The sequence below is a fragment of the Pan paniscus genome, chromosome 13 (assembly GCF_029289425.2).
Source record: "Pan paniscus chromosome 13, NHGRI_mPanPan1-v2.0_pri, whole genome shotgun sequence".
NCBI lineage: Eukaryota > Metazoa > Chordata > Mammalia > Primates > Hominidae > Pan > Pan paniscus.
Window position 1 is genome coordinate 76,011,014 of NC_073262.2, and position 7,480 is coordinate 76,018,493.

A 7,480-nucleotide genomic window follows, 5' to 3' on the forward strand; every position below is an offset into this window, starting at 1 on the left:
TGTCACGCCAAAGCTTTGACTTAAGCGTCACCTAACTCTCTAGGGAAATGGACTTTGTTTACAGAATTGATTAGAAGCTAGACATTCTATAATTGTGTAAAATGGATAAGATGTGATAACTTTCTTTTCTGTTAATAGAGAAGATAATTCTGAAAAAGATGGTTTCATGTTCCTGTGGGACATTAACCAGTTGTGTACAAAACTTAGCAAACTATAAGAATTATGTTTCCAAATTTCTGAAAATTATATTTGACATCAAGAGACAGAAACACACAGTGGTGTATAGGCCAGTCATGTTATGGGTGGAAAAGCAGGTGAAGATCCATGAAATCCTGGAGATGCTACAAATCCAAACCCCATTCCCCACATGGCCCAGAGCTGTTACAGCCTAATATTTGATTCTGGGTTTGCATGAGTCTCTTTGTTGTTCCCCATGTATCTTTTACTTGAGTTATCTTGGGTAGATCTCTGTTTTATCTGTAACCTGAACTGTCTCCTAGTCAACACCAGTTTGTGATCCTAGGTAAGAATTTTTTTTTTTTTTGAAGAGTTCACTCTTCAAAACATTACTTCTTCAATAATGTAATGTTTTAATGGGTACACAGTGCTTTCACTTGGCATCATTTATGAGTTGTTTTCTGAACAATTCAGTATTATACCAGCTGGGATGCCTACTTATCTCTCCATTCCTTTGGGGTGACTCTGCCAACAGGGGACATGTTCCATTCTATTCCAGTTTGTGTTGCTATACATATCCGTACAGCAATACAGAAAGTGGTTTCACTAGCTCATACAGCGTTACCGTGTTTGTCATGAAAATCAGGTGTATGCTTCTGGTGGCTCTGCCTTGCTGTTGTTCGCTGGGTGCTTCAAACTTGGAGATGACTTAGTGCCTTTTTGAGCAAGGTAAACATTGTGAAGGTGAAGCTAGAACTGTGGAAATGCAGCTGCTGCTTTGGTGCAAATTTGCATCAGGTCCCTCGGGAAGGTTTCTAAGTCCACTAGATCAGGAACGTTCACTGGTCAAATGGCAGGATTTCAGCTTTTTTTCTTATTATTTTATCTTCTGGGAGTCCCCAAAGTTAACTGTGGGAAGAGTTAATCGAATTGTTTGTAAAGGTTTTCCCCATGCTTCAGACATAAAACATGCAGAATATTGTGGGCTGATACTTTCTCTAGCAATCCTTCTGGAATTGCATGGGCCCAACCCATAGAGTTCATTAAACAAAAGAAACACTGACCGAAACCTGAAAGTGTATTACTCTCCTTTGTCTTTCCTTAGGCTTTTAGAAAAACAGTGGCACCACACCAAACCCAGGACCTGGAATAGGTGGAATGGCAGCCCCTCAAAATATATGTCCATGTCTTAATGCCGAGCCGCTGTGAATGTGGCCTTATTTGGAGAAGGGGTTTTTGCAGATTAATTAAATTAAGGACCCTGAGATGAGATCATCCTGTATTACCAAGGTGGGCCCCAAATCCAATGACAGATGTCCTTATAAGAGACACAGGAGGAGAAGACACAGACACAGAGGAGAAGGCCCTGTGAATACAGAGGCAGAAACTGGAGTACGCAGCCACCATTCAAGGCATTTGGTCAGCCACAGAAGCTGGAAAAGGAAGTGGAATCTCTCCTAGAGCCTGTGGAGGGAGCACAGCCTTGCCAACACCTCGACTTCAGATTTCTGTTTTCCAGAACTCTGAGAGAATAAATTGCTGTTGTTTAAGCCACTAAGTTGACAGGAATTTGCTATGGCAGCCCTAGGAAACTCACATAACACCACAGCCAGGCTTCCAGTCTCTCACCTGAAAAAGAGAGGTCCAAACACAAACAGCGTGGCAGGGAATGCTAGAGATGCCCTCATAACACTGATGACAAACTAGAGGAGATCTTTCAAACCCTCACTCTGAAAGACAACTAGAATAGCTAGGCCTTACCAATTTCCAACTAGGATTCATGACTGATGGAATCAGGTTCTACAGTTCCTAATTTTTCCAAGTTTTGAGTAGTTCTTTTTTTTTTTTTTTTGAGACGGAGTCTCGCTCTGTCGCCCAGGTTGGAGTGCTGTGGCGCGATCTCGGCTCACTGCAAACTCCGCCTCCCGGGTTCCCGCCATTCTCCTGCCTCAGCCCCCCGGGGTAGCTGGGACTACAGGTGCCGGGCTAATTTTTTTGTATTTTTTTTTTTTAGTGGAGACGGGGTTTCACTGTGTTAGCCAGGATGGTCTCGATCTCCTGACCTCGTGATCCGCCCGCCTCGACCTCCCAAAGTGTTGGGATTACAGGCGTGAGCCACCGCACCCAGCCTTGAGTAGTTCTTAATGCTGCCCTAAGCAGCCCAGCCTCCTCGCTGGCCATTGTGTCTTTTCTGCTTCCTCATAAAGCCTGCTCACAGCAGGCTTTGGTCTGCGGTAAAACCAGGGCATGGTTTTACCTTTAATCTTACCATTGACCAGCATTATCTCTTAGTATTAGAAGCGATTAATGAAGCCAAGAGAAGGAAAATGACTGGCTTAGTTCACGTCATGCATGTGTGTTTCTGAATCAGCAGTCCCTATGTCATCAGGCGTCCAATCTTTGGTGACTGGAAGTAGGGGAGCAGTATCACATGGTGTCAAACGCAGTGCTTAAGCTGACAGGGATGGGTATTCAGATGCTGTCCCGCTCAGTACAATGGTAAAGAATGTAGACTTCACCTGAGCTAGAAAAGTAGCTCTGCCACTTATCACGTTTTATGAACTTCGGCAAATTAATCTCTCTGTGTCTCAGTGTACTTATTCCTAAGTAATAATCCAAGGCTACCTCACAAATTGGCATTAGGATAAAATGAGTACCTCTCTGGAATGAATGCAGTGCTCAATATATTTTAGCTATTATTATCAAGTCTGATAAACACATATGTTTTCTCATTCTACAGTTCCAAAGTAGCCCTAGGCCAATATAATTCAAATATACTTTTGTAATTATAAGCTCACATGCCTGTTCCAAAAGAAAAAAGCTCCTAGGCTGGGTGTGGTCACTCATGCTTGTAATCCCAGCACTTTGGGAGGCTGAGGTGGGCAGATCACTTGAGGTTGGGAGTTCGAGACCAGCCTGGGCAACATGGCAAAACTTAGTCTCTAGTAAAAATACAAAAATTAACCGGGCATGGTGGCACATGCCTGTAGTCCCAGCTACTTGAGAAGCTGAGGCAGGAGAATCGCTTGAACCTGGGAGGCAGAGGTTGCTGTGAGCCGAGATTATGCCACTGCACTCCAGCCTGGGCGACAGAGTGAAACTGTGTCTCAAAAAAAAAAAAAAAAAGAAAGAAAGAAAGAAAGAAAGAAAGAAAGAAAAAAGTCTCCTAAAATCATAGCCAGCTACTGTATCTAGAGATGATATCATGGGGCAATATTAAAGTATGCTTTTCAGTCTCAGAGTACATAACCTCTTGACAACGTCCATTATATCTCAAGTTCTGCTCCAATTCCTTCTTGCCATATAAGCTATGGACTAAATGGTACTTATATCAACATTGCTGATATATTATTTAAATATTTATTATTTAAATATGTATTGAAGTATATTAATTAAAGAGTAAAGTAGTTGGGTGTGGTGGCTGACACCTGTAATCCCAGCACTTTGGGAGGCTGAGGCAGGTGGATCACCTGAGGTCAGGAGTTCAAGACCAGCCTGACCAACATGGTGAAACCCAGTCTCTACTAAAAATACAAAAATTAGCTGGGCGTGGTGGTGGACGCCTGTAATCCCAGCTACTCGGGAGGCTGAGGCAGGAGAATTGCTTGAACCCGGGAGGTGGAGGTTGCAGTGAGCTGAGATTGTGCCATTGCATTCCAGAGTGGGAGACAGACTGAGACTCCATCTCAAAAAAAAAAAAAGAGTAAAGTATATCAAATATCCATTAAATGAATGAGGAAATTTAAAAAATAAATTACTAGGCTGGGCGCAGTGGCTCACGTCTGTAATCCCAGCACTTTGGGAGGCCGAGAAGGGTGGATCTCGAGGTCAGGAAATTGAGACCATCCTGGCTAACATGGTGAAACCCCGTCTCTACTAAAAATACAAAAAATTAGCCGGGCGTGGTGGCAGGCGCCTGTAGTCCCAGCTATTCCAGAGGCTGAGGCAGGAGAATCACTTGAACCTGGGAGGCCGAGGTTGTGGTGAGCCGAGATTGGGGCATTGCCCTCCAGCCTGAGCAACGAGAGCGAAACTCCATCTCAAAAAATAATAATAATAAAATAAAAATAAATAAATTTCTAGGAATTAAAGTATTGTAGGGATGAGCTCAGCTCACTATGAGTCTTGCCCCTAGAAAACTAGATCCTGTTTTCTCCTGCCTTAAGTGATTTTATGTTAGCAAAGCACTGGGCACAGAGTGAATAGTACAGACAGAGTAAATCCACTAACATGGGGTCTTTCTTATACTTTATCACCCTAGTAATTATATCATTCCAATTGACGACCAATGTTGTACTTTTACCTCTAACTTTGATTTGATTATTGGAATCATATACATGGTTTTCAATTTTTCACACATTTTTAAAAATATATCTCCAAACTCATGTGGCATTAGGAATGTAGTTCATTGGCTTGTTTCTTGAGGACATGAGTGAGATTCTCTTTCTTTTATGACACCACTCTAAATCTCTGTTAATTGTGCCATTTTGTACTTTTCTCCCACTGCTTATATTCTTGTTCCCTCTGACTTTCTTAGTATCTCTTATGACCAGTTTCATGCTCTTCCCTCCCTTTAATACCATCCAAAGAATGTTAATTTAGGCCCTCATCATTTCTTGTCTAGATTGTTGGAATCGCTTTCTAACTGTTTTCCCAGCATCCAGCCTTGCCCTCTTACAGGACAGTCTTCCCTGGCTGCCAAAGTTATTTTTCTAAAATGCAAATTGTATTATATTGTTTCTTTGTTCATAACCCTATTGCCTTCAGGATGAAACCCAAACTCCTTAAGCCTTTCAAATTCTAGCTCAAGAGGCGCCTGTGATGTCCTTGCTTGCCGTTAGATTGTCCCTGTGACACCTGTTAGTGCCTCTTTTCTGCTCCACTGCCTGGTGGTCCTCATGGGCAAAGTGCCTTGCTGTTATTACTCATGTCACCTCATCACGCCCTCCGTCATCAATGAGAGTCTGTTTGATGACACTTGTAATTGCAGTTTCTAGTCTTGCTGAGATAGAAAAAGCCTTCTCCCCATTTTTACAATTGTTTCATTTAATCCCCAAGGGAGCAGTCCATTCTTAGTTACAACCCCAGGAGGGACAAGTTCCACCCAGCCCATTGGGAGACCATTTGAGTAGATCATTGTGTGCCACTTCAAAACCTTTCCGGCCAGGCGCGGTGGCTCATGCCTGTAATCCCAACACTTTGGGAGGCCAAGGCCGGTGGATCACCTGAGGTCAGGAGTTCGAGACCAATCTGGCCAACATGGCGAAGCCCTGTTTCTACTAAAAATACAAAAAATTAGCCGGATGTGGTGGCAGGCACCTGTAATCACAGCTACTCGGGAGGCTGAGGCAGGAGAAACGCTTGAACCCAGGAGGCAGAGGTTGCAGTGAGCTGAGATCATGCCACTGTAATCCCAGCTACTTGGGAGGCTGAGGCAGGAGAATTGCTTGAACCTGGGGGGCGGAGGTTGCAGTAAGCTGAGATCTCGCCACTGCACTCCAGCCTGAGTGACAGAGTGGGACTCCGTATGAAACAAACAAACAAACAAACCCTCTTTCTTTGGGCCAGATATTCCTAGGTGTTCCAGGAGGAACCTAACTCAGCCTGAGTATCCTATAGCTTGTTTCCCTCATGCTAGGTGACACCCACCAAGGGACAGGGATGCTAGTTCTCCCAGGGCCGGATCTCTGTGCATGTGGGCTAGTTGACAATTCTGAATGTTTTCATCACATTTCTTCCTGATGGCCCAAGAAGTGAATACATCTTTGTGGGTATAGAGATTATGTGTCATAATAGTGAAACATTTTTATCATTATTTTAAAAAATTGCAATCTTGGCCAGGTGCAGTGGCTCACGCCTGTAACCCCAGCACTTTGGGAGGCCGAGGTGGGCGGATCACGAGATCAAGAGATCGGGACCATCCTGGCTAACACGGTGAAACCCCATCTCTACTAAAAATACAAAAAATTAGCTAGGTGTGGTGGCACATGCCTGTAGTATCAGCTACTCAGGAGGCTGAGGCAGGAGAATAACTTGAACCCAGGAGGCAGAGGTTGCAGTGAGCCAACATCGCGCCACTGCACTCCAGTCTGGGTGACAGAGCAAGACTCTGTCTCAAAAAAAAAAAAAAATTGCAATCTTTACACACTATTAAAACAAAAAGGAGATGTGAACTATGATTTCTTTATACCTTATTAATAATTCTGTCATATTTCCAACAGTAATCTCTTCTCCTCTCTGGAAAGCTGGGAGTGGCTGGCATGAGAATGTGGTTCTCCTCTTTGTTCTCAACACCTTTAACCTGACCCCATGAAACCTCATGGAATCTGCAAGGTGTGGTGGCTCATGCCTGGGATGACATGCTTGTAGTCCTTGCTACTCGGGAGGCACATGCTTGTAGTCCTTCCTACTCGGGAGGCTGAGGCAGGAGAATCACTTCAACCCAGGAGGTGGAGGTTGCAGTGAGCCAAGATTGCACCAGTGCACTCTAGCCTGGGTGACAGAGCTAGAACCTGTCTCGAGAAAAAAAAAAAAAAAAAAAAAAAAAAGGCCAGGCATGGTGGCTCACACCTGTAATCCTAGCACTTTGGGACGCTGAGACGGGTGGATCACCTGAGGTCAGGAGTTCAAGACAAGCCTGGCCAACATGATGAAACCCCGTCTCTACTAAAAATACAAAAAATTAGCTGGGCATGGTGGCAGGTGCCTGTAATCCCAGCTACTTGGAAGGCTGAGGCAGGAGAATCGCTTGAACCTGGGAGGCGGAGGTTGCAGAGAGCCGAGATTGCACCACTGCACTCCAGCCTGGGCAACAAGAGCAAAACTCCGTCTCAAAAAAAAAAAGAAAAAGAAAAAAAAAGAAACCTCATGGAATCAAGATTTCTGGTAGGCTTTTATTTAAAAAAAATGTGATAAAACATACAAAACAGAACAGACTGGGCATGGTGGCTCACGCCTGTAATCCCAGCACTTTTGGAGGCTGAGGGGGGTGGATCACTTGAGGTTAGGAGTTTGAGACAAGCCTGACCAACGCAGTGAAACCCGTCTCTACTGAAAAAGCAAAAATTAGCAGGGTGTGGTTATGCGAGCCTATAATCCCAGCTACTCGGGAGGTTGAGGCAGGAGAATCGCTTGAACCCAGGAGGCGGAGGTTGCAGTGAGCAGAGATCCCACCATTGCATTCCAGCCTGGGCAACAGAGTGAGACTCCATCTCAAAAAAAACCCCCAAAAAACAAAAAACAATAAAAACCCCTCACAGAACATATAACTTACCATTTTAACCATTCTTATTAAACACTTCTT

The 7,480-nt window shown here is 44.1% G+C and overlaps 1 pseudogene; it reads right to left on the reverse strand.

The window, feature by feature from the left end:
• Positions 1–262: 262 nt before the first annotated feature.
• On the reverse strand, positions 263–1,335 carry LOC112439099 (cytochrome c oxidase subunit 7B, mitochondrial-like; annotated as a pseudogene).
• Between the last annotated feature and the right edge of the window lie 6,145 nt (positions 1,336–7,480).